Source organism: Podarcis tiliguerta (assembly GCF_965153285.1).
Source record: "Podarcis tiliguerta genome assembly, chromosome: 2".
Lineage (NCBI taxonomy): Eukaryota > Metazoa > Chordata > Lepidosauria > Squamata > Lacertidae > Podarcis > Podarcis tiliguerta.
Window position 1 is genome coordinate 63,404,271 of NC_139535.1, and position 27,382 is coordinate 63,431,652.

General features: G+C 40.1%; 1 protein-coding gene across 1 annotated transcript in view; it reads left to right on the forward strand.

Moving 5' to 3' along the window:
* The window catches only part of COL23A1 (collagen type XXIII alpha 1 chain), a 293,547-nt gene that overhangs the window by 39,707 nt on the left and 226,458 nt on the right, over positions 1 to 27,382 (forward strand). The gene's annotated exons all lie outside the window — the stretch shown is intronic.

A 27,382-nucleotide genomic window follows, 5' to 3' on the forward strand; every position in this document is an offset into this window, starting at 1 on the left:
GCTTTGTATACTCCTTTGTCTGTCTGTCTGGTTGGCTATATCTGCACATCGCAATAAGCCATAGCTAATGCTGGCTGGTGCCCACTAAGACTGGTAGAGCAGAAGGCAGAGAGGCCAACAGCAGGTGGAGCAGCCAAGTAATTCTAGTTTTGTTCCACATCCTCTTCCCTGCTGAGTTCTTCAAAAGCAGCTTGTGATATTAAGAAGGAAGAAGCCATCAGGCAGTGCTACCCTCTGGACTGGTTGTAAGTAACAAACCAGGCATGTGGGGGCTGGCTGAGAGCTGACTGAGGTTGGTGGAGCAGTGGCCCATTTCCCCCAGTGAGCCAGCCTGCACTGGCCATAATATAATGTCTATGAGCTAGAATGAGCCCTCCATCTCCTTGCACCCCAGTCAGCTGAAGAGACCTGGACACTGCTCTGGGTAGTCTGGTTGAACTGTCTACCTGACAGCAGCTGGGAGCTGAATATATATATATATATATATATATATATACATACAAGCCTTGCCAAATGTACCCTGCATAGCAGGCACAGGCTTTAGGGCCCTTCCAGATATACTGTTTGACTGACTCAGTTGTTCACTGCCTTACACTTTTGTGGGAGGAAAAGCTGAGTGGTTAAAAAAAAGAAAAAAGAAAATAAGAAACTAGGGATGCATTGTTTTCAATTATAACCCCTGTGCACAATTATTTTTAACATTCTGGATAAAGCAGTCTCAGCACTTTCTTGGTTCACAGTTTGGAATATCTGACATTAGCCAGAACCAAGCTCTGAAATCCCACTGGCAAACATGCTGTTATTATGAGAAAGATAAGAACAAACAAGGGAATCAGATTTGACTTTTCTATAAAGACAGCCAAGCTATATTTTGCTTTGTAAAGTACAGGGCGAAGGTGGGGGTAATAGCAAGGAGGGCTAAATGTCAGCCGCGCAGAACTATCAGAGGACTAATGTGTAGATTGCACTGTAATTTATTTTGTAAGCAGAAAACTTGCAGAAAACTTTTTTTAAAAAAAGGAAAACGTGTTTTGTATTTCCCCTCCCTTAAATAAACACACAAAGTACACAGATTAGAAAGACAAAATATTATGTAGAAGCCACAACTCAAAGATGTCTAAACAAAATATTCACATATTGCCAGACTTTGACTCCCATCATCCTTGACCATTGGCCATGCTGGCTGAGACTGAAGACAGCTGAAGTCCAACAACATCTGGAGGGCGAAAGGTTCCTTATCCCTGCCATAGTGGCACCCTCTGTCCCTCTGTATAGAATTCTTTGCACAAGGAAGCCCATCTAGCCAGTTCACTCCTGTTGATTAGAAATATTACTTATTTGTATTAGTCTTAAGGAAGATGTTTTTCTTGTTGGGATCAATGAAGATCTGCTTTATTCCTAGCTGTCTCTTATGCTCCTTTTTCGCTGTTTAAGACTGAAATTTTCATACTGTAGTTGTAATTGCATTTCTGTTTTTAAGAATGGACTGTTTTGAAAGCCCTTTGGGGATGAAAATGCTTGATATCAGCTTTTGAATAAAAATAAAACCTTATTAACTCTCAAGTGAATGTGAAGGAAGGTGCAATAAGGGTGATATGTGTGTTTTCCTTCCAGTGATAGATTCATTCTGCTAAAAGGTGTAAAAGTCACAAGGGATCTGGTTGATGGTGCAGCATTTACATTTGTGGCTGGGAACCAGCATGGTAAGAGGGGCCAGTAAACAGGGCAGTTAAGAGAACGGGGGAAGCAGGGTTTGGCTGAGGAAAATGAGGTTGGTAGGTGGAGAGCTGGCAGTGAAATGCATTGCAGGGATCTAGAGGGAAGGAGGCAGGAAAGTGAAGCAAAGATACGGAAAGAGACATGCTAGGAACAGAAATCTCACACGTGGCCTAATTGGGGATGAGAAGTTTATTCTGAGTAGAATAACTGGATACTCTTCCTATTGCTAAACAGCTTATTTGTGCTGATGTTGCTCCATGTTCATTAAGCTTCATTCTGAAACATTAGTCATTACTGATTGTGTGTTTTTAACATGATAGTGGCTAATATTTCTATGATGTAAGAGACATAAAGGTGGTTTCTGAGAGACAGTGGGGTTTTATTTTTGTTTAATGTTTATTCAGCTATTGCCATTACTACTTATTCAGAGTGGCAGTGATTGTGGTGAAATACAAATAGCTAGCGATACTGAGTAGAAACCACAAAAGTAGTTGTTTAATCTTAATCCTTTTGGTCCACTTGTTAACCAATGCTTAAGCAATACTAGATTTCCTTTTACTCACAGTAATATATAGTTTAGCACCTCTGATTTCCCTACCTATATGGAATCAATAAGCTCTAGGGGAGGAATTAGAATGATGCAAAGACCATAAACAGGAAGAAACAATAGAAGCTATCTCAAGCTGGCTGATTTAAAAAGCTGAATAGTTCCAAAAGCAGATTTTTTTTTAAAAAAGAAGCAGCTAATATTAGTTTGTCTTTCTCCCATGATAGCCTTTCCAGCTCAAGTTTAAGCTCTGAACTTCTGCTTCCTTAGGTCAGGCCCCCCAGGCAATCACTTAGAAAAGATTGAGTAGGCTGTCACTTACTTGTTTATCCTTAGCAAAAAGCACAAATCATTGGTGTTAAATATGAGTATTTCTCTATTCTTTCTGAGTACTACTAGAGAACTAGAAAACGTATTGAACACTGATGAATTTATTTTAAAATGCATATAATCCATCTTTATTTTCTTTGGGATCCACAGACTCTACCATGTGGATACATATAAATGAATAGAAGTTTTGATTGCGATGACAGCTATCATTTGCATGCTTCATTTACTTCAGGGAGCCTGTATATGCTGTCTTTTCCCCCTCACAACAACCTGATGGAGTAGGTTGGGACTGGGAAAGTGTGACTGAGTCAATGTCCTCCTGGATGACAAGGGTTTTCAACCCAGGTCACTCTAGTAAAAGTTTGGTGTTCTAATCACTGGCCCTTGCAACCCAATTTGGCCTATCACCAGAGCTGGAATTCTCATTCAGAGTTGTGCCTTGGCATGTAAATATTTTTTATAGAATACACAGTGAAGGGACTTTTCCTCAAAGTATTCTACGGGAAACCACCATCTTCCGTCCGTTGAGTGCAATGTTGTGATTTTAAATTAAGGCAATCTGCAGTGTTAACGAGTCTGCGTGTATGTAAGAGCTCTGGGAAAGCAGATTGTCCACAAGATCAGCTCAGTCCAAAATAACTGCATAGCAAAATTCCTTGTTTTCCTTTTACAGCTGCCAGCACATTGAAGGGAAGCTTGGAATTTTGTGGGCCACAAAATCATCTTATCTCTCTCTAATAACTATACAGGCCCAAACCATAATAGAGGTTGGAAACGCACAGTTCCTTTTCTTTGCCTTTCCACCAGTCACGTCACAACAGACTGTGCACGCAAATTTATATAAGATAAGCATGGAAACAGCAGTGCCCTTTCAACCCATGCAAAGTCATGACATTTAATGAGATGAAGTATTTGCTGGGAAGTAATACTGCAATTCAGATTCCAGAAACTTAAGACCCTTTCCTGCTTATATATTTGAACCAGAACATTCATGAACAAAATAAAATAAAAATTCACTCAAAAAATATTAATAGTGACAATGTAACCTAAAGTTATATAAATTACTTTGATATATGTAGTCAAGCTTCTTGAATTGGTTCTAAATACGTATTTGAGTGCTTTGTGAGATGACTGAGTTCAAATGAGACCGTTTAGTTAGGAGGGAGGATATGTATGAGTCAAAGTTTTCTGTTATGCCCAGAATTTGTAAAGCAAGGATGGCTAAGCTGTGGCCCTCTCAAGTGTAGTCAAACTCCCAACTCCCATCAGGTAAGGGACAATGGGAACTATAATCCAGCAACATGTGGAGGACCATAGGTTAGCATCCTTGTTGCAAAGTATGCCCAGCATCCATGATAAATAGCTGGATGAGGGTTTTTCTACAACATGAATAATTTATAAATGCATTGGAATGATCAAAGTCCTACAAAATGTATCATAGGGTGGTGAAGGGACTGGATAAAGTAACAGAGGACTGACAATGTCTAGGGTGGTTAACCCAAGCAAGGTGGAATCCAGGAACTCTCTAGACCTGTAAGCCGCTATAATTTTCTTTTCATATTCTCTAACACTCTCTGGACCATGTGGCATATGGAAAAGTCAGCAGACCAAAACAATAGGTTTAGAGCTATTGTTTCTGCAACTTTCTGCACAGTTTAGAGTTCTGTGTTTTCTTTGTAGGTTTATCCCTAGTATAGTATGCGAGCTCCAACTTTGACATTTTTACGGCATAGCACAGATGTGAAAAATTTCCACTGATTTTTTGGCAGAAGTCCAAACCTCTATGTCAGGGAAGAGGAAGCTTAAAAACACTTGGGTGTTGCACATGTAAGCTCTTTGTTTAAAGATCTATAGGGGCCCTGTGCTTCTTTAAATACTGCGTACTACTATTCAAAGGAAATAGTCAATGTAAGATCCCACATCACCATTCTAGCTTTGAGGTTTTCTATCTGAATTTATTATTGCTGACTTGTAAGAGAGAAAGAGAGAGACTGAGAGGAAGATGTTTTGAAGGCTTCTTGGTGTAGTTGCCATTTCTCTTACTCCCATTCTTTTTATTACATTTGTTAAATAGTGGGTAGACATAGCAGACAACGCAGCAATTTCTCCAAAGCAGCTCTTTATTTGTAAGCTAGAACAGAACTGAACTGAAGGGTTCAGTCAGCCTGCTTATATAGAGCTCCAGTACAACGTAACTGCAGCAACTTTCTAAAACTATCCAATCACTGAACGTCACTTTCGATCCCTTATTTGCATAACTATCTACAGTATCCCCCTGCTGGCCCAGGTTGAGAACTTCAGTACATAATAACATTTATGATGGAAACCTGTAGTCAGTGGAGGAGGAGCATCCTGGAAGCCCTTTTCATAGAAAGTCACGGAATCATAGAACTGTAGAGTTGGAAGGGACCCTGAGGATCATCTAGTCCAACTCCCTGCAATGCAAGAATTTTGTGAAGCTTTTTTTTCTATGGCAAAGAGGAAGGTACATGGTTCATGCAGGGAAGGGGGTCCACCCACTTTGGCTGCCTCATTTCAGCTACTGATTTCTCCACAGCTGTCCCTCCTTTGCTGTTGATGGACAGGGCAAAAATAAGGTTTTTTATTTGGCATGGGGTTTTCGGAAGATTAAGGGAAGCTTTGGTCCTGTTGTGTCCAAAGCTCTCCTTTCCCTCTGGCACACTGCTTGAACGGGGGGGGGGGGGGGGAGTACACTCAGAGCTCATCTAAAACCTTTATTCAAAAAAAGCAAAGACTGAAGAAAGAGTAGAGAAAGGGAAGACACAACTTGGCAAGGCTTTGTATTTTATGGTTCTTCCACCTTGAGCTCTCCTTTGCCAGCTCCTTTTGGATTGCTTTGGAAATGTTTAATATATCTGAAAAAAGAAGATGGTTGTGAATGATACAAACAATGTGCACATGTAAATATACCGTAACTTGCATTCTACAAACATAGATAATTGCCACCACAATTCCTACCTTCCTCTACCAAGAAATAGATAAAATAAGTGATATATCAAGGCTCAGCTTTTAATCCTATGTTTGCCTTGACTTCCTCAGTCCTGGAATTGTGTCCAGAGTGGTTATCCTCGTTTGATCACAGTCATGTTGAAGAAGAGAGCAAATCCATGTCTTCACCAGCTTAGAGTGGTTCTCTAGGGTTTCAGATCACCTCCCCCAAGCCCTATAACTGTGGAGGAGAACCTCCAACCTGTTAGGCCTAATTAGGCCTACCAGTCCTTGAATGTTAACCCACCAGGTGGTTTTGGGATGACCATGACCACTTTTGCCTGGCCTAATGCCATGTCAGGTGCAAGAAAATTCAAGCTGTGGCTAAAGCAAGAATTGGGAGTGTGCCCTAAGTGCATCCCAGCCAATTGCCAGTGCTTTTTTTGTCACCTTGCACAACTGTATCCTCTTCTCTGACTCACTGCTTGGAATAAACCAAGTGTGCTTTTGGGTGTGAGAGGCAGTAATTCATTGGACCTTTAGATTTTATTGAAGGTGTTTTTTTCCGTTCAGGGGGTGTCTGGGGAGTCCTAGCTTAACTCTGATTTGGGGACATCACCTAATTGGGGGTGATTGTCTGGAACAGGGAACTGAGGGGCTACCCTACTGGGTGGAGCATGGAAACCCTTAGTGCCTTGCAAGCTAAGGACAGGAGCAAGTCTGATCAGCTCAGAAGCCATCGTGCAGGGTGAGGCAGGGTTTACTCCCTATCCCTCACTCCATGGGATCTGCTCTTTGAATGTCCCAAAGAAAGGGGATTTTCCAAGGGAGAGACTGGTCAGCGCACTGTTCAGGAGAGCCCAGGGACAAGCAGAAGAACTGGCTGCTCACAGCTTCTGTCTTCTTCCTTCAATGGCTCCCTGTTTAGTTTGTGCCCTGTGTGGCTGTCCCATTCACACTGCCTTATATCCACCTCTGATACAACCACATTAAAATTACCTTCACGGCCTTACTTGATCTTATAAAATTTAAGTTTTCCCAGTGGTTCATTTCTTTAAAACAGTCAGTCTTAGGCATTCTTTGTTCAAGATATAACATTTTACTCTTTAAAGAAGGCTTTAGTAACATCATGTTTTCAAATGGTGTTATCAGTCTATATAGAAGAGGACAGCATAATTTGCTGTTTTCACTTCAGGACAAATGTGACACCCAAAGTGAGAAAGAAAAGTGAATTTGAATTTATACAGATATTTGTGCTTTGCTCCTGAGATCTAGTCAGAGTTAAAATCCAGATTTTTGAATAATGGATACCTTGCAGTGGCTATTTACAACAACAACAATGCAACAACAACAACAGAGAAATGTAACTGAACTATATCATTTAATGGAGAGTTCACTTTAACTTATGGTGGCTGAATTTAAAATCGTATACTTGCATCGTTAGCTCAAGTAGTACTACTTCCAGAAAGATGTTGGATAGTTTAGTGTTCAAGCTTATCTAAAAGAATGTTGTAGGCACATGTAATTGATTTCATTTTTTTAAAGTTTGCCTTAAAAAAAATTGTTCCATAGCTGTAGTTAAATATTTCCTAAGTTACCCAATAGATTGCAGATGTGGTGAGCGGCATAAGAGTGAATCAAATTTTAATAATGGAATAAATAACTTGCTGTGAATGGAAACTTAATGCTATCACTAGCAGATATTTGCCTTCAAAGCTGTGCAGCAACATTGGTAGTTTTATGTAGTGAGTGTCCTGTATGAATCTTAATTATTGGTGACATTCCTTTAACTTTTAAAAAATGTGTTTTAAGTCTGCTTTACAATTTTAGCTGAGGGGTGTGTGTGTGTGTGTGTGTGTGTGTGTGTGATTTATGGGTTGCATATAATGAAGTTGTTCCATTAGCACAAGGACTTCCAACTGTGCAATGGGACTTCCTTTCTCTTTCCTCTCCCTTTGCACCCACCAATCTGTTTTGGGATGTTGGTGCAATAGGAGAGGAGATGGCAGGCAAGTCTTGTTGTGCAGGCCAATATCCTTACACTAACAGGATGACTATTTTGGATACAATCAATTCTTTTTCTAGAATTTTCTAGAGCCAGTGTGGTGTAGTGGTTAAGAGCGGTAGTCACGTAATCTGGGGAACCGGGTTCGCGTCTCTGCTCCTCCACATGCAGCTGCTGGGTGACCTTGGGCCAGTCACACTTCTTTGAAGTCTCTCAGCCTCACTCCCCTCACAGAGTGTTTGTTGTGGGGGAGGAAGGGAAAAGGAGATTGTTAGCCGCTTTGAGACTCCTGAAGGGGAGTGAAAGGCGGGATATCAAATCCAAACTCCTCTTCTTCTTCTTCTTCTTCTTCTTCTTCTTCTTCTTCTTCTAGCCGTCATAACTGCTAGAAGCTGTGGTGTGTGTGTGTCTGTTTAAGTTTAAGTTTTAATTAGATATCCTAAAAATGACCAACTTGTGCATGGTGTATGTAAGCTCTTACAACATGCCCGGTCTGCTAGTTTTCATCTTGAAGAGATATTTAAGCAACTAGACAATAGGAGAGAACATTTGGGAGAAGGAAGCTATCCATAAATAACACTCACTGGGGGGGGGGCAGTGCCACAGAAGAAGGAGGAAGGCTTTCAGCTGGTGAATTCTGCCATGACAACCTATCTTCCTTAGTTGGGCTAAGTGCTAGGAAACTGAGGAAGTAGCCAATGCACCTCTCCTAAGTGCCAATGGATAGCTTTGTGTTTATTTTCTGTGTGAGAATGGTAGCTGCCATGGCTTCAAATGAACTGAATGTCTCAGCCACAAGAGTACCCAGAGTCATAGCAAATTATTTCACTGAGCCATTAAATTATGTGAGAAGAACATAGAGAAAGTGTGAGAGCCTGGTACTTTTTGATCTGTCCCTTTAGAAGTTGCCAGCGATGATTAAGATATTCTGTGCCACTAATAAAACTCCAAAATACTGCTTGATTCTAAACATTTTGCTGCAATGTATTGATTTGTGATTTTGGTGCACTGGTGTGACACTGGTGTGATGTTTCATTCTTAGCACTTAAGTGCTGGCACAGCTAGTCTCTCCAAGCAGCCTGTTAACATGTTCAGCCGCACAGGATGTTTATGCAGCGATTTGTAGAAGAGAACAACATTTTCCCACAGTATTCCAGCAGGCCCTGTTACATCAAAGGGCACTTCATTGTTGCTCATCAGATTCTGTATTATTGACTTTTGCAAATATAAGACTGCATGTACACTGGAGGTTATATGTATTTACGTATTATAAAAAAAAGATCTTGCCATTAATTTACTTCATTAGAAAGTAGAGAATGGCTTTTAAACATGTTTTCTACTGCTCTCACTAGAAATGTTCTTGAACTACAGCAATACAGTGGTACCTCAGGTTACATACGCTTCAGGTTACGCGTTTTGGGGTTGCGCACCGCGCCGAACCTGGAAGTAGCGGAACAGGTTACTTCCGGGTTTGGGAAGCGCTAAATCACACTTTGCACATGCACAGAAGTGCTGAATCACGACCCATGCGTGCACAGGCTTGGTGCTGCGGGTTGTGAACGTGCCTCCTGCACGGATCACGTTCACAACCTGAGGTTCCACTGTAGTAGGATGTGTGGGCCCAGGTTTGGAATAACAAAAATATAAGAACCAAACTAACAATCAAAGAATCTCAAAGCAGAACCAGGATATAAATCTAATAAGATAATGATTTCACTAACAATATGACAAATTTTGGGAAACCTTGGGGGCCCACAATAAAAATTGTATATGACTGGAGTCAAGTGGATAGCCATGTCTGCACTAGAAAATTGCATTTTGCCAAGATCTTATACCATAACCATTGAAATGGTTTCGGTTGCATGAAAACCATTTCTTAACTCCATGGGTGGTTTTCCTTACCCACAACAGCCTTTATCTCCCCCCGCTCCCCACCCTCATATTGCATTTTTAAACATCTAGCCTGATGAAAAGTTCTGGGGAAACAGAAAACCTATTTTGTGGTACTGTATTTTTTGCTCTATAAGACTCACTTTTTCCCTCCTAAAAAGTAAGGGGAAATGTGTGTGCGTCTTATGGGGCAAATGCAGCCTGCACAGCTATCCCAGAAGCCAGAACAGCAAGAGAGATTGCTGCTTTCACTGCGCAGTGATCCCTCTGGCTGTTCTGGCTTCTGAGATTCAGAATATTTTTTTTCTTGTTTTCCTCCTCCAAAAACTAGGTGCGTCTTGTGGTGTGGTGCGTCTTATAGAGTGAAAAATACGGTATATTGGTTGCTCCAATAAATATATTACCCTAATAAAAAATAATAATAAAATGGACCAGCATGGCTGCTTTTACTCTTGGCATAACTGTAACTTCATCGCATGCTAAAGGAAGTTGTGTGGCTGTAGTTTGTCACTATAAAGCAAGGTAAAAGTAAAGGTAAAGGGACCCCTGACCATTAGGTCCAGTCGCGGACAACTCTGGGGTTGCGGCACTCATCTCGCTTTATTGGCCGAACAGCTTCCGGGTCGTTGCCAGCATGACTAAGCCGCTTCTGGCGAACCAGAGCAGCGCACGAAAACGCCGTTTACCTTCCTGCTGGAGTGGTACCTATTTATCTACTGGCACTTTGATGTGCTTTCAAATTGCTAGGCTAGCAGGAGCAGGGACCGGGCAATGGGAGCTCACCCCGTTGCGGGGATTCGAACCGCCGACCTTCTAATTGGCAAGCCCTAGGCTCTGTGGTTTAACCCACAGCGCCACCCGCATCCCTATAAAGCAAGGTATAACTGAGCAAATCCTTAGAAGAGGCTTTTAAAGTCCTTTCCATAAAATGGCCAGACTTTGTTATACTGCACTAGAATTTTGTTTCCTGGAGATAAAGATAGCCTTACTGACCACGCAAATTCTGTTTTATAATGGTCTCCTGCAGATCAGGACATTATGTATATTTTGTTCTTACTTTTTACAAGTCCATAGACACTCTTAATTCCTTTTTTATCCATGTTAATCTGTTCTCTCATGTATTTAGTGGAAGAGGGCACACCTCAATCAATGACTTTCCATATTGTAATCTCAAACTCCCTTACTTTTTGAAATGAGGAATCAAATTGTCATTTTTACAATCTTTCTGCATTCAACATTTATGGGTCCACTGATACAAAATTTTGTGAACTCCTCATATATCCACAGACATAACCAGCAGAGTTAATAAGTTCTGTGTTGGTTACATGTTCTGCTTCAGTTATAATAATCTTAAATGTAGAAGAGATTTGCAGAAAAACTCCTAAACAGCTCATTCTACAAAGTTATGCATTTACACATACAGTACTGTATTGGCAATGGACTGAGATGTTGTTGGCAAGCTGTTACCTGTTAGTATCAATTCCTGTTGTGCAAAATAGAAAAAGTCATTACCTACTTCACTATTTGCAAGGATCAGTAAAAGGTAAACAATTGAAATGACTTTGTGTGCTAAAAGTGCTATGGAGAAGATAAAAACTGAACAGGAAGTGGATTATCTCTATGCTGTCATACCCTTGCTGACATACAAGCACTATTAATGAACTTCAAAACTGTGCAGGAAGATTTGGAAAAAAGATTATCTCAAATGTTACATGCTTGCATCTCTTGTTTCTTTCCACTCAGACCATATGCCCATGAATTCGGGGAAATGTGCTTTGCCTCTGAGTTAGAAATCTATAGGGAAAAAGAATTATAATGAAGTTAGAAATTGTTGAAGTATCTAGTTGTATTTATGTATAGCTTAAACTTAAGGAACAATCCTTTAGAGGGGAAAAGATTACATTAGTTTTGGGAAAGTGATGGAAATATAAGTTGCTAAACATCACATTTAATTTCTAGTGGGGCTGGCACATTGCTTGGGGATTTCTGCAGCTCTGCAACTACTTTAACTACTTGCTGAGTGTACTAAACTACCGTATATCTATATTGAACTGTACTTTTCACCTCCACACTGTTGTGGTTTTCCTAAAGGGTGTATCAGCAACAGGCCAGAATGCCAAAGAAAATACTGACTATTCCACTTGCTGAGGAAAGGGGCTATGCTTCTGTTTTCTAAAAGCCTGGCTGTATTTTATGCAGGCAATTTATGTATACCAAATAGACCTGGGCTTCAGGAAAGGGGTCAAAGGCACTGGCCTTGTGACTTCATGTTGAGGTTTGCAGTGAGAAGGTTTACACTGGCCTGCTTTGTACATCATAGTAAGTCAAGGACTGTGCAAATGTGGGGGGGGGGGCTACTGGAGAGAAGCTCTGAGCTGCTCCTGCACCATGCTGACTTAAGCCAAGGTATGGCTTGGGAATGAAAAAGACTGGGGAAGAGCAAAGCAGCTACAGATTCTTCTCCAGGAATCCACAAATTTGTGCAGTTCCAGCAAGACACGGTTTGGGAAATTGTAGTATGTGAACCAGACTCGGTTTCCCTCACTAGGATTTGATTTGATTAGTTACTAATAAGGAAACTCTTGGGTGGTTTTTGTGATTCAAACATTTGACCTGAGATAAGGATACACTTTCATGGCCTGCTCCAGGAGAGATGAGCAAGGACAAAATATTATGACAGCTTTTCAGTAACTGTTTGGGCTTGAAAATAGAATATGGCATTATTGTCTCTAATTAGACCTTTAGTGGTTATGGCAGAACAGCTGAAAACTGTGCAAAAATAGAACATAATTTTATTGGATTGCATACACTGAGCTATAGGTACATGCCAAATCAAATATTGGGAAGTAGTATCGCCATGTTGCTCCATGAAGAAGAAATCTATGGCCCTCCAAATGTTGTTGAATCCCTTCTCTCATCAGCCCCAACCAGCATGGCAAATGGCTAAGAACAATGGGAGCTATAGTCCAACAAATCACAGTTTCCCACTGTAAAATATTTTAGAGTGAGACCCCTGTGGCAATTTTGCGTTTCTGGAAAAGTTGATATTTCAAAACTGACTTGATGGCTTAGGGATCAGTATGATTTGTTTGTAGTGCATGGCACTATACAGTGGTGCCTCAGTTTAAGAACAGCTTAGTTTATGAACAACTTGGATTAATAATGCTGCAAACCCGGAAGTAGGTGTTTTGGTTTGTGAACTTTGCCTTAGAATAAGAACATGTTTTGCTTCCTGTTGAGTGTGTTCCATTTGTAAATTGAGCCCTCTGCTGCTATGGAAAAGCACGCCTTGGTTTAAGAACACTTTGGTTTAAGAACAGACTTCCGGAACGGTTTAAGTTTGTAAACCAAGGTACCACTGTATATGGAATAATGCCTATTAGCATGTTACATAGATTCAGGGAAGGCAGGTGCATCAATGAGCATTGCTTCCATTTCTATATTAATAACTGAAGTGGGACTCTCCCCTCTAGTGAGATCCAGGGTGCCCATTTCACACCACATGTCTGATGAAGCCTCAGAAACTAGATCTCAGTTCCTGTAATGTACAGTATTCAAAAAAGGGGAAGAGATTGAGGCTGTTTCTATGTTACTAGTTTAAAACACAGTTAGGTTATTCTTTTTCTCAGCTCAGATCATAGTTGGTCTTTGGGGAAATGTAACAAAATGAAGCATTTCATAAGATGTGGCAGGGTAGATATAAGATAGCTATGGATTGTGGCTATGGTTGTGTGTACACTTCTTCCCAAACGAGCAGCGTTAGCACATTGGATGCATAATGCATGTACAGCCTGGGATTGAACATCCCAGTTCCTCTAATGAACTGCATGACTTGGTCCCACTTAGTTTGAACTAGGCGCTCTCGTTTTGAGCCAGGTTGAGCTCAATTTTTTGAATTACAGATTGTTTGGAGAACTGATAATTATTTTCTTTAAGTTGTATGGAGTGATCTGTACAGGTTTTAAAGGGGAAAATACGTAGTTTTACATGTGAACATGTCTTTGTTTGACTTTGGATGCATGACTCAAACTTGATAATTCACAAGGCTAAACATTGTCTGGATACATATATCAAGAGTCTGTTTATTTACCAAGCTAATTTAGATTTGTTTATGGTGTCCTCTGTGTTTATGGCTCTCCCTGGACCTTCTTCTAACCAAAACTCATGTGGCTTTTACATATCTAAAGTTTAAAAAACACAATAATTAAATGTTTATTGAGCAGCTAACTGCTAATTAATTATGTTTGTGAATTTATCGCTGATGCCTGTATTTGCTATAAATGTTTCTGTTCCAAATTCCCTTCCTTTGCTATTACTGCTATTCATAAATGTACTGACATTGCCTTGAGATTGAAATTTGTTATGTTGCTGATGTTTCTTCCAGTCCAAGACATGATTTTTCCGAATCAGGACACTTTAGAAGAGAATTTGTTGACATAAAAACATTCACTGCTAATGTCAACTTACTGTGAAAACAATGACAGATGAGTCACTGCAAACAGACATGAACACTCTATAAATGTTGATTTAGAATTGTACCATGCCACACATCTTATGCATACCCCTGATTACCATGTTTATTAACTTGGATTGCATATGTGCCTCAGGTCTCCCGGTGGAAGGAGAACCACATACGCTATTGAAAAGCCAATCCCTATTCTAAAGCAGTTGTGGCCTTTAAAAAAAGAGTCAGTGAAAGTGTTGATGGAGCTGACTCAGAAAGATTCCTAAACATGATCTTAAAATGTAAGATAAAATCCAATAACAACTTTTTTAATGCACTTTTTCTAATTGACAACTAGAACTGTGCATATGCCCATTGGTTTCATACAGAGTCTCTACTGGAACTGTTGAAGTTTGTGTTGAGCATTCTTCGTTGTTGTTGCTGCTGCTGCAATGTGTGTGTGTATGCGTTTATTCTCTTTCCTCTTAGGACCTTCCACAAACTGTAATGCAGACGTGGTGTTACTGTTGCTACTTAAATTCTCATGGAAGAAGAAACCAGTTTGAAATATCTTTGGGATGGTTTGCATGTTTGGCCAGAGAGATAGGATGTACTGAGGCCTGTACTATTTGCCTGCTGTTGCACTCCTGAAGTAGCATTTTAATAAACAACATACCCAAATTCCACCATCTTTCCTTCTTGATGGCCATCACTTTATGAGGAGGTGGAATCAGGAAGTAGGCTACATCGCGTGCATATCATGAATGGGGCGCGCTGAAGCTGCGGCTGGGGGAATAATTTTTTTTTCTTTATTCCCCCCCCAAAAAAACTAGGTGCATCCTATGGGCCGGTGTATCCTATAGGGCAAAAAATATGGTAATTCACTTTTTGTGATTCTCTTTCACCAAAACACACATACATCTTTCACTGCAATGCAGCCACTACTGCACATTCGCACCAACATTTCCAAGATACAAGCAAAACAAGTTCACCAAAGAGCTTATTGGGACAGGAAATATGAATGTGTGTTCCATGGCTAATAAAACATTTTCAGAGAGCTGGAAGCAGTATTATAAACTTATCTTCTGCATGTAGTCCTATTTACTGTGTTTGTGGGATTACATCTCTGAGGACTGCAACTTTTATATAAATTCATTGACCATATACACTGTTGTAGTGGCATGCAAGAGAAAGATTATTTTAAATAAGCGTAAACTTCCTGTTTTGGGTTTCCCTCCCCAAATTCAGTCACTAACAGATGTTTTTTGAGCGGATGTTTATCGCTATTTGTGTGTTGCTGCTGGTGTGTTTTCTTTTGGTCACCATCTTTTAACGATTTTACATGGTTTTATACGGTTTCATATCTTACACAATGATGTAGTTAAGTTTAATCTTTACAGAACAAATGAAAATTCATACCCTTGTCCAAACAATTATATTTTCTATAAGCATGTTGGCGTTGGTTATTGGTTGCAGTCTTGCTTTAATCTACCCAACTAAATTGTGGTACCAACATTTCTCATGTGTTGGGTTGCACAGTCTCTGTTCTTCTGGGTACAATATAAGCCTACCTGGTTTGCTGTCATTTGTTTATTTTTTAGATTGCCTTGTTCATTCTTCTCCCAACCTTTAATTATACAGTTTGTGCAATTATTCATAGGTGTTTTTTTTAAAAAGGCAGCAGTCCAGCAATATAACTGGGGGAGTAAAGTTCATTAGGAAAGTGGGGAAACAGCTTTTTTGGGTGACATGACAACTTACACTGTAAAAGTAGATCTGTAAAAGGGGAGATGTTCAGGAACAAAAGCAGTTCAACCCCTGAAATATGCCAACATATATTTGAACTGTGTTCTGCTACCATGTAGACTAGTTCTTATTAAGCTAATGAATCATGTTAGTATTCAGTTGCTACATGCATTGGTTTTTTTGCAGATTTATTTAAATAAACTTAATTATTATTATTATTAATAATAATAATATCTGGAGTCCGTATTTCCAATTTGTCACAGTTAAGGTTGTATAAATACAGTGGCGCAAGTGATCAAGATAAATGATGACATTTTATGGGTTTTAGCTGCTTCTTTTGAAATCTGCTACTGCAGTAGCTTATAAATGTAGACAGAAGTTGGCTACTGCTTATGCCAAGTCATATGAACTTCACCACAGCAGAAGTGCAGTTCCTGTGTTTCTTCTGTGAGATATGAATCCAGATGGATGAGAAAATATAACTGAAATGGAGTGGAAAAGAGTGTCCCGTTTCTAACAACCCTCAGAGGAGATATCTTTGACTGTTTTTTCTCTAAACTTTAGAAAAAAATCCTTATTAACCTGAACTCTTCAGGCAGTTCTACGCTTTTACATATAGTCTTGCCACTGACAAGAGTATTTTATAGATGAAGTTTTCTTATACTGAATCAGACCGTTGATCCATTTAGCTGAGTACCCTTCAGACCATGTGCGCTGTCATTCTTGGCCATTGCCAATTCAGGCTGGGATTGGTGGGATTTGGAGTCTGAAAACAGCTAGTCTATGCTATGTTGGCTACCATGGATTTAGGCTCTAGTCTCCTCTATCCTCACTTTAGTTGGGTTGAGTAGGTCATATGCAAATTCATCTGGCTCCCATTTTCTTGACACAATTGCCCTTGCTTTGCAAGTGGGCAATTAGACTGTAGATTAGCAGGCATTGTTTCATCAACAACAGCCTTTCTGGGGGTTTTTTGGTATTTCATTTAGTTTAACTCAGTATATAAATTTCAGCTAGGATGTGGAAATCAAAGTTTAAAATCTCATATGCTAGCTGAAGCCTGGAAAATAAATCATGGAGCCTCACATGGGACTGTGCACAATGGGTCTGTAAATTTCAGATGCTTTGTGGTGTTTTTTAAAATTAGAAACCATAAACCATGAGGAGTTGCATATATGTGACATAATATCTCAGTGCCATTGGAGGGACCATTATACAGTACTGTATATCCTTACATTTGGCTCTGTTACTTTCTTAGTCATTCACTGTGACCTCTCTCTCTCTGTCTGTCTCGTGTGTGTGTGTGCGCGCGCGCATGTCACATTAGAACGCCGCAACCCCAGAGTCATCCGTGACTGGACCTAACAGTCGGGGTACTTTTACCTTTTCACAACTCTATGAAACTTAGTGGTTGGCATCACACCTTGAATTCTGAAGCCATTAAAGCAGCACTGAATGTAAAAACCTGAATGCGAAAACCTGGGCATAGCCTGGGCAGAGAAAATTGTGCGGTATTCATATGGGGTGTTTGTGTGTGTGTGTGTGTGTGTGAGAGAGAGAGAGAGAGAGAGAGAGAGAGAGAGAGAGAACTCTCTAGGATGGTTGCCACTATGTCCAACCTTTGTTTTGTATAATGCAGAAGCAGATTCCCCCGTTACCCAAATCATACTCCATTATCCGCTTCTTATAGACCCTTTATTAATGGATAATGGGAAAGTAAGATCCAAACATACTGAAACAAGGTCACCTTGGTGCATTTTCCTTCTGACATTCGAGGATGTCCAAATGCAGATAATGGATTTTGTAACAGACAGTTGTTAAATGTCATCTCCTGCCTTAGCCAAGCTTTTGCATTGCTGGTAAATACCATGCTACAGGGTGGCAGAACAGATGGAGAAAAATGCAGTACTAAGCCCTCAGGGAATCTAGAGTTTTCATTCCTTTCACCAGTGCTTTTTTTTCTGGTGGTACTCAAGGGTATTCAGCACCAGCACTTCTTTTCCTACAAGAAAAGCACTGGTTAACTGTGTGACACTTACTGCAAGAACTTCATGGTGAGTACAGGTACCAGCACCATTTTTTCTAGAAGAAAAGCACCGCCTGTTACATTTATGTTATTCAATGAGAATGCTCTTTCTGAGAGCCTTGCAGGCATTGTGGTAATCAGCCTGTTTTGTTTTGTTTTTTCTTATATATATAATTTTTTATTAGTTTTTTAAACATATCATTGATTTTTCAGTGTGTAAACAATGTCTTTGCTGGTTTACTTTTTAGCTCCACACTTAAAACCTTTCTGAGGTGCTCTGATTATCAGTAAAGTATTCTACAGTTATCTTCTTTTAAAAATAATGATCTTGAACCATTTAAAGCTTCCCTGAATGAGCATCCAAAATACAGACACCACATTTTGATAGGTATTTATCCTGAAAAGAAGGGTTGTGTGAAGGAAAAGTGTGTTCTCCTTCATGGAGAGCATGGGTTGCAGTGGGGGCCGACAAGACACTCCAAAATTGTGGGGCGGGCTAATTGATCTTTGGCCACTGTTGTGATTGGGCTTCCCTTGTTGTTGGGAGGAAGTTAATGTTGCCATTTTGTGATTGACAGCTAGAAACGTTAAAACTCCCTGCACGAGATGTAGAGCTTCCTCATTTTGCTCCATGCATCAGATTGCCCGTCCCCCCTCCCTATATTTAGGGTTGTTCTCATTGACCTTGCTATGCCTGTCATGGGGTCGTCTGCTCTTGGAAAAGGGGCCCAGTAGGAATTTTGTCCATTTGGCTGATTGGCTGGGGCCATTTGTTTTTTGCCTACTGCGTAGCAAATCGTCACAACTTGTAAGGTTGCGGTTAGGCATTGGTTTTTGGTTTGTTTGGTTGAGGGGCATGGATTGGCTGTGCCTGCCCCTCTAATGCTGCTGCTGCAAGGGTATTCCGTTAAAGGAATACAGGGGCTCATCATTGCTTTTGTCCGAACCCTGTCAAGGGGCTAGGGCCACGCAAGAGCCCCTGGTTGCATTTGGGGAGGGCTGAGGGCAGGTTCCCTGCTCCGTCGTTATCCCCAAAATGTACTCCCCTTTTCTGACTTCCGCAGGCTTGCGAAATGTCAGTCTGTCCCCGCTGGGGGCAGATAGTCGCAACCAATGCCTAAGCAACCACTCATATTTTTTGTATTTTAATAAAGTTGTGGCCAAAATTATGCCAAAAACCTTAAACAAAAATTTCTGTGTGATGTGTGAGTTATTTGGGGTGGCTTGGGGACCTCAACACGCAACCTTCTCAAAAACTAAACACAACTCTGGGACATGCAGAATGCTCAGCAGTGCCCCATCTGAAGAGCGCAGATGCTGGGCAGAGATGTGAAGGGCAAGGGCTTAAAGCTCTTAGGGCTTTAAAGGCAAAACCTTGAAATGTGCCTGGTAGCATATTGCCAGCCAGTGTAGCTCCCTCAACAGAGGTGTTATATGGTGTCCACGGGATGCCTCAACAACCCAGCTGCTGCATTCTGAAGTACAGTATACTTTTGTGAAAATAGTAAAAATATTTGAGTGCATTAAGAGGACATGGGTGAGTTTCACCTCATTTGTGCCCTGAAGAGAAAGGTTTATAAAAGTTGTATTAAATGCTTGTTGCAAATCTTGAGATTTAAACAACAAGGCAATTTCCCCATACAATTCTGCATCTTAACTAGTTTGTAGGTTACCTCTCAAACCATGTGCTGGAGTTTACCATATTAAAGCTGGAAAATATTTTTATTTTGAAAAACACATGGCCTCTTGTTTTGGTGACTTCATAACTTAAAACTGGAAGTGCTTATATAATTGCTTTATGCTTGGGCTAATTAATCATTGTACTTTATTTAGTACATCAGCCATGTACTTCAAAAACTCAATTATAAGTCCACACAAAAACTATAAACTCGCATTTCATAAATAATGTGTTGTGTTTAAAGACTCTCAGCATTTAGATTTGTCTAAAGGGCCTTACATAAAGTCTTAATGGTCAGAGACCTTTCAGGCTTGTGTTTTGTGTTCACTAGTCACATTGCACTAAGCTAGGGGCTTTTAATGGAAGAAATAGCAAGGCAATGGTAATAAACTCACTCTCTGCCTTTCCTGATGTAGCCCTGATGTCATAGAGCTTAAAAACTGCTACTTCTAAATCCCCTGATCTGAAACCAGATATAGCTTCTGGAAGGCATATGTATAGCTGGCAGGTACAGCGCTCTGCTGCTTCTCTGGACAGAAACAATTTACTATATATCCCTGTAATTACAGGTCTTTGTCTAGGATCTGGATCTGGTGCTGTAGAATAATTTCAGTTTTGGCTTGTCTTTAATGTCCAAATATACCAGCATTTATCACTCTGTATTCAGCTGGGATTTTTAATCCTATTGGGTGCTGGATAGTTGCATATGGATAGTTACACTGCTATGTGAGCTGTTAGCTGCTGCTGCTCCCCCCCCCCCCACCTTCTTTTGCCTCATCAGCAGGTATGGTATCAGATCTTGAACTGCTGCAGAAACAATATTTTTAGAAGGCTGTGTTCTGCAAGATATTTGAAAAGCCTAATAAAGCACAATGTTCATACTACAACCCATTGGACTTTATATCCCCAAGCCTTTAAAGTTTATTGCCTATTCCAGTGCTAATGTAAGATGCCTTAAATTCCATCACACTGTTTTATGTTACTTTTGCAAGAGCTCCCTCTGCTAGATCTCGGTTTTTAAAAATTGGAACACATTTTGGCTGAATTGTCCCAGCAGTGAGTTATCCCCCAACAGCATCTTTCCAGGGTCAAGTTAGTTCAGGGAGGAAGTGTGACTCCATTGTGTCTGCTAGCAGGCTGCTGTCATACTGTCAAATGCCATAGGAAATTGCTCAGGCAGAGAAGACAAGTGTGAGCATAACTGTGCTCTTTTAATGTTAGCAGTTCAGTTCCAGATGAAGTGCATTGGACTGTTTGTGCACTGAGGGAAGGTTTGTGGGACATAAACTAAGAGCTTTGCTGTTAGTGTTTCTTAGGTTTGAGGAACATTTGAGACTGTAGCAAGCAATGAATCGGCTTACTTTGCAGCGCACTCATTTCTGTGGTAAAGCCTGTACCATAGAAATACTTATTCAGATATGCTTACCTGACACATTTTTGGTTAATTTTTTTAGTGCCAGAGTAAGTCTGTTCTTTTGTGCCCTCAGCGACTTTTTCTCTTTTTAGTTGCATTTTTGCTGTTATGCAGTGTTCTCATGTTCTCCTTTCTCTCGTCTACTGACCTTCCTGTTTTATGGTTTTATTATTAGATCTGCCACCTTTATGGTCCTTTATATTAATTTGTGTGTTTCTGTTTATTGTTTTAGTGTGTTTTCCAATTTTCCAACTGCCTTGGAAGCATTTGGTGATAAAAACCTCTGCTGGTTGCAAATACTCTTTAGCCCGTTAAGAATCTATATAACATACACACGAGTGACCACATGTTCTGATTCAAATACTGCTTTGTGGTGTACATGAATGTGTATATGTATACATACACAAGTGTAGGTGTGTCATGCACACATACGCAAAAAGGCTTCTGTTTAAATAACTACAGCAGTAGACTAGAGGGCACTACCATTGCTTTCTAGACTACAGTCACTATTTTCAGTGTGTTTAAACCACTCCGGAGGTCCATTCGTAACAGGAAACAGCTCGTAACATGAGGTGCACTTTCGCTAATGGCGCCTCCCGCTGCTGCCGCACCACCTGAGTGCAACCTCTGCTCGCATCCTGGGGCAAAGTTTGCAACAAGGGGCATCTATCTGCTTCTGGGTTAGCGGAGCGCGTAACCCGAAGCATTCATAAGGGGGACGTACGTAACACAAGGTACCACTGTATGGAGAAGACTGTTAGACATGAGAAACCAAACCTTTTGTAGTTGTCATTTTTCTAAGTTCTCTGGTAGAAATTGGAAGAGTGAACATGGATTCTGATGTCAAGCCATCCTGTAAAACTAAAGGAAATGGGCTACATTCTTTCTCCATTCTTGTACTCATATGTATGATGAAAATTATTCTGCTCAGGGTAGCACTTAGCAGTTCGGCTCACACATAACTTCAAATAATCGTTTGGTATTGCATGAACAAACCTTAGGTGCACACACTGTTCTCTTTTTTGCGGGGGGAGGGTGTTTGCAGCAAATCATTGTCAATCTAGTTTGACTGAAAAAGGCAGGGAGGTAGGGCTTCAGACGGCTTAAGGAGGAGGGAAGGGAGCACAAAAGCCTGAGAGTGTTCATGTAACGTCAAACCATCATATGACTGTAATATTTGGCTGTCTCCTTGTTTAAAGGTCTTTCAAGAATAAACCTTGTTTGTTTTACAGGCTTATGTATCTTATGTCTAGTTCTGTGTATCTTAGCATAAAAAGGAAGTTGTGTTGCTTTAGACTACATAATCATACTACTAACTTGCAGCAGATAAATAGTAAGAATGGGATTCCTGTTAAGTAGCTGTCGGAAGCATTTATGAGGTGCTAACCTTTTAGTACCAGTTATCTTTCTGACATGTTGCTAGGATGATAGCTTTTAAAAGCACACATTTCTTTAGCATGATCTGAAGACAAATTGAAGCTCTGCCTTATTAATGAGGTGGCTTACATTTTTCTAAGGGTCTGATTGAATAAAGCAAACGTTCCTAATTTTGTCATCAGAACATTTTATAGTGCAATCCGTATATTAGGATTGCTGAAATGTTTCAGAATGTATTGTAAGGACATGTGCCAGTTTGAGAAAGTGGAAAGGATCAGAAATTTTAAAGATTTTAAAGATTTAAATCTTAGAAAGTTTTTTTAGAAGATGTGTGGCCGTCAGGTGCTTGAAAATGTCTAATGGAAATCACTTAAAGAGCATTGTGACTCGCTAATATTTCAGTTTGAAATGATTTGCATTGAAGATTACAGAAAAAAATCTCAGGAAGTGTTTTCTCTCTTAAAGGACATCTCAAGCAGCAGAAAGTAAGTATGGCGCAATCAGTACAACTGTATCAAAAATACAAGTAATATAAAGTTGATAAAAAATATAAATAAATTAACGCCAACAAATTCATAATGATAAATCAACAAATATAAAAAAATTCAGTAGCATCAACATTTAACTAACAGTCTCTGAACAGCAACAGAACAATACATTAAGATACACAGCCCATGCTATTCTTATTGGTGCTACTCTGAGATAGCCTCCTTTGAGTATTTTACAGTCCCAGATGCCTTTTCTTGCTCCCTTGCTGTTTATATGTTGTCCATTGTGCCAAAGGTAACAATGGCAGCTTCTTTGGGTGGGTGGATGTGACTGCTCTTTGTCCCAGCGCAACAGAAAAACGAAAGGCTTAAATTTTGCCTACTTTCAAGCGTTGTTTCTCTAGATAGTTTATCTCTTTTTTACTTCAAGCAAGTTTTGGAGAATTTTGGATAGTTTTCATGTTAGGGTCTAAATAAAAATTGAAAAATAGGGAGAATGTTTCATAAACCACTGATAAACTGACACCCTGATAGGAACTGCCTCTGATCCTGCAATACTTCACATCTGCCCAAGGTTGTGTTTACACCTGGAAAAGTGCTGTGCAGGATCAGTTGTCAACATAGCAGTACTCACAGGCCAAAATAGCAGTGACCTGGTGTGTTTGGAATAAGACTTCATGCCAAACAGCTTTCAAATTACAGATATAAAATTAGTATGCAGTGAGTAAGTATTATAATGTAATCTTTATAACTACTGGCAATTCATGCCTTGTTGGAACAACGCTGCAATGGGTGCAGCAGTCTAGGGACTGTCAAAGCCACAGTGTCTTTATATGTTATTTTTATCTTGGACTATTTCATTTTTGGAGGAAAGCATTGGGATTGGTAATCACAGCAGAAAAAGAACTAAATTCTCCTTTAAATGCGTTTATACATTTTACAACAAATGTGGTGAAATATACAAATGTGGTGAAATACACAGAAACAGGAAAATGTTTAGGATTTTAATTTCAGTAGTATGTCTCCAGAATACCTTCAGCATAAATAAATCAATCTGCTGTGAATAGCAGATGACGAGCAGCTATAATACTGATCAGCAGTTGCTCAAAGTGTTATCACCCTGCAGCTGACAATGTTTTTGCACTGCAGGAAACATTTAGAGGGATTATATGTTTCATGGTAATAAAGCAGTTACCCTGATTAGTTTGACCTGCTTCACGCTACTGTTAGGCTAGAAAGACAGTCATAAATATGGTATTCATTGTTGTGACCCAAACATCACAAATCAGATTACCATAGAATTGGAAGACTAATTTATTTAGTTACTTATTTAAAACAGTTATACACTGCTTTTTCAGGATGCAGACCCTACCAAGGAAGCTTTCAACAATTGGTATGTGTCAGGGCATGGCTGGACACTGAGGAGTGGTGGCGGGATACATATGAGTTGGCATTGGGGGTTGGGGACTGACTTGGAAGAAAGGACCGGTGGTCTGGGGAATCTGTAACAGCCGGGAGATGAGAGTCAGAGGTAGGAGAATCTGCAAGATTGGAGAGTAAAGAACAGGAGGAGGTGGCATGAAGTAGGAGGGAAAGAGAGGTCAGGTGGGTATAGAAGTCAAGGGCTTTTTCTTCTGCCCCACTGTCTCCCAGGACCAGAAGAGAATTGAAGCAGAAGGAGCAGAAACAGGTTACACATAAGCGTAGTCTGTTTCTGGTTATGCATAGCTTGGCGGGGTGGGGGGGTACATAAGGTGAGGTCAGGGGTGGGGCCTTTCTGTTGCTGCAACTGCCTCATCAGGTGCACACCTAGGAGTAGCTGAGAGATGTAGGACTGATGAACATGCCTTTCCCTAACTAGTAAGTGCACTTTTGACAATAAAGAGCTAATTCCTCCCCCTGGACATTCCTTGCCTGACAGTGCCATGACACTATGTAATATAGAGAACAACAGGGTTACACACACACATGCACAACTAAATGTTAAGAACAGATAAAAACCAGCATAAAATAAAATAGAAAGGCATCCAGCCCAGTTATATTTATGATTTAATTATACTTATTTATTGGCTCTAGCATTAAGATGCAATAAGTAATTGTAGCTAAAAATTCAACAATCCAATAAAACCAAGACCTCCAATAATTTTGCATTTTAAAAACATACTTATTATGTTACTTTTAAAAAAGGAAACAGTGGTGAACACTTCTGTTTTTGACATGGCACTCCATCAGACAGAGAAGAGGCTTCTTTGTAAGAAAAGAAGACCTTCCCATTAATTTGTTTTACAACACTGGGTTTGCTTCTGGTTTGCTTGCCTGCCTCTGTGCCCCCCCCCCGCCCCCGAGTATGTATTCCTGCTTGAATGTGTTTGCTTGCCCATGCCTGCTCAACAATTTTGGGGTCTTCTTAAAAAAAGCTAAATAACTTTGTGGCAGCCCTACATATGGGTGAAGACAGTCTTTCAACTAAAAGTGGAAGCAAATGCATCCTAACTCGTCCTAGCTTTGTTGATGGAGTGTGCAAGCCTAAAGCTTACTGCAGCTCGTAGACATGACACTTTTCCCACATTGCATTATAGGACATTTTCTGTGGGTGGCGTCACATTGTGGAACTACCTCCCCAAAGAGGTGCAGATAGCCTCAGAGCTGCAAATTTTTGAACTGGTCTTATAAGCCCATCTTTTCCAGAGCACTTTTTCCTAACTTCCCTAAGTAATGACCTTATTTATTTTAGAAGGGGTATTGATGTTTGTGATTGGTTTTAAGTATCCTGTGTTTTAGGTTATTAATACCATTGTTACTTTTAGATTGCATTGTTTTTATGATATTGGAGTAGGTGGGAGATGCCCAAAAAGAGGCACACAAATGATTTTATACATAAGAAATTGAATAAAATGTAGTTAAAATAATGTGTGGTTATATCCACGACATCCTGTTCAAGAACAATATTGAATTTGGTTCTTCGTAAATAAACTGATGGTATGGTTTTGAAACAGGCTACATGAGTGAATCATTCCGCTGAACCATTTTCATTAGTATATATGTCCACTGAGGTAATTTCAATAGCTGTTCCTTGAACATACATGGGAATTGGCTCCTAATATACACAGGAACTGGTTCCTAATGAAACACTTCTTTAGATGTTACAATGGAAGTTTTCCAGATGTATAACGATTCTGAAATGCAATCCATTTTCCGGTCCAATCCATATGTGCACATCAAAATTTCAATTTTTCCTTGTTGCATATGTTTTAGAAAAGAGGAAAAGGAGTTGGGAACTCTTGGTTTTCTAGAAGGCCACAAGTTATGCCTTTAGTAGCAAGTCCTTAGTCTAGTGCTCTGGAAAGATGGGATCATTTACTCCCTTCTCCCATTTAGAAACATAGGAGTCAACTCCTAGGGCCAAAGTCCTTTCGCTCCCTGCCCCATAAAATATTCCAGCCCCCCCCCCCCGCCCCAGTCAGTGGGCATTGCCATTCAAATGGTGTGTGTGTGTTTGTGTGTGACGTCTTGTGATCAATTAACAGCCCCACCCAGTATTTCTTCAAGTTGGCATCCCTGGTGCTAAGAGAGTCTTGCTGCTTTTGAGTCTTGTTTTGGTCCATTGTCACATGAGTGAACTATTCTGTCCTGTACTTGAGAGGGAATATGGGCCTTTCATGCTGTGCCATGCTTTGGAGAAGCAGTAATAAGAGCTCTGAGCAAGTTTGGTTCTGACTGCAGGGTGTGAGGCTGATTCTTCCCTCCCCTCCCAAACCATCTGCTCATGCCAGAAAAGTGGGAGAAGGGCAAGATCCTTCTTTTTTTCTGGGCTGAGAGTTCTTTCCCCTCCAAGTTCAACAAGAGTAGGAACCTTCACTTTATTGTCTTTCACATGTAAGTATAATCAGGAAAAGATTCATTCTCACGATTGGTGAACTGCTGAGTGCATTTATGGAAGCCTGGAGTGCTGCTTTTTCTTTCATTGATGAAGTCTGTTAGGTAAGGAAAATAGTGCCTTTGTGTGTTCAGTTTTCTTCATTTCACTGAGGTTCTTGATGTACCCCTTCTCTACAAAATTATGGTGCAAAAATAAATCTTTATAGCTATGTTCCAGGATTTGTAAGAAAATGAAATAAAGCAGACTGTGACCTGCTTAATTTTATCTTGGGGGCTGTCAGTTTGCCTGATCCTAATTGTTGACTTCGGCAGTCTTGCAGTTTACTTGTTTATCTGAGCAAAGGCCAAGTCAAACAGCACCAGAATGTGTCTTTAATCTCCAGTGATAAAGAATACCTTTGAGAGGAAATTACACTGTAATGTTGGGAGAAAAGGAATGTCAAAGGACAAGCGAATGAATGCTTTAGTCTGCTTTCTTCAAAATATTTTCCCATAGCGTTTTTACAGATTTTGAATTTAAAATCTTTGAGAAGTCTTAAGAATAATTTTTAATCCCAATAACATTTTTAAACATAGGTTCTCACCTGAATAAACTATAATGCAGTTAAGAATCCTGAAATCCCCAAACCAGCTCAGGTGATTAAATTGCTGTGCATAAGATTAGTAATGGGCTAGATGAGGATAAATAAACTGAAAACCCTGGTAAAACAGAGGTACTATGGCTGGGTGTTTCTTTTTGGGGGAGGAGGGATTCTGTTCTGGATGAGGTTGCACTCCTCCTGAAGGATCAGCTTTGCAGACTTGTTGTTTAGGGATGTTCCTTGATACAGATTTGACACTGGAGGACCAGTGTCTTCAGTGACACGCAGGGTCTTTTACTAGATGAGGCC